Genomic DNA, 896 nt, shown 5'->3' on the forward strand with positions numbered 1-896 from the left:
TAGGTTGGGTGAGGCACACTTCTAAAAAAGACTTAAGAAATTTTCAGACTAATCTGGGGAATGTTTGAGATTGAACCAGGTCACTGCTATTTTTTACATCAATCAACATACTTTTATGTCCATGAAAAGGTTTTTATTTTCATATCCCAAAGTTTGCAATTTATGATTTTATTATTATGGTGAAAGAAAGAGGAATGAAAATCATTTGACCTTCAACCTCAGGGTAAAGGCTTTGGTTTGCCCTTTGTATGAGTCTGTGATACATACAAATCTAAGTCTTTGATTTCGACTGAATTGAAGTGGCTCTTCCCATAAGTAGCCTGAGGTGGTCTCTGAAAATGGTTTGCTATTCACCTGTCCCAGAAAACCCTACAAAATCATGCAAATCAAGAGGTCCAAATCTTCCTGTTCACTTTAAGAACGCACGTGAAACTGCCCAGGCCATCAAGGGTATGCACATCCCAAAAGCCACCAAGTGCCTGAAGGATGTCACTTTGCAGAAGCTATGTGCACCATTCTGTTGCAACAACGGTGGAATCAGTAGATGTTCCCAGGCCAAAGAATGGCGCTGGACACAAGGTTGGTGGCCCAAAAAGGGTGCTGAATTTTTACTGTACATGTTTACAAATGCAGAGAGTAATGCTGAACTTAAGGGTTTATATCTAGATTCTCTGGTCATGGAACACATCCAGGTGAACAAAGCCTCCAAGATACAGGGTAGAACTTTCAGATCTCATGGTCTTCATAACCCGCACATGACTTTCTCTGCCACATGGAGATGATCCTTACAGAAGAAGAGCAGTAAAGGTCTTCCTAAACCAGAAGAGGGGGTTGCACAGAAGGAAAACACATCCCAGAAGAAACCGAAGAAAGAAAAACTTAAGGCCCAGGAGTAA

General features: G+C 41.2%; 1 pseudogene; it reads left to right on the forward strand.

Annotated features, from left to right (window-relative positions):
* The first annotated feature begins 338 nt into the window (after positions 1–338).
* LOC111141867 lies at positions 339–896 on the forward strand (annotated as a pseudogene).

The sequence above is a fragment of the Enhydra lutris genome, unplaced genomic scaffold, assembly GCF_002288905.1.
Source record: "Enhydra lutris kenyoni isolate GAN:26980312 unplaced genomic scaffold, ASM228890v2 scaffoldscaffold6, whole genome shotgun sequence".
NCBI lineage: Eukaryota > Metazoa > Chordata > Mammalia > Carnivora > Mustelidae > Enhydra > Enhydra lutris.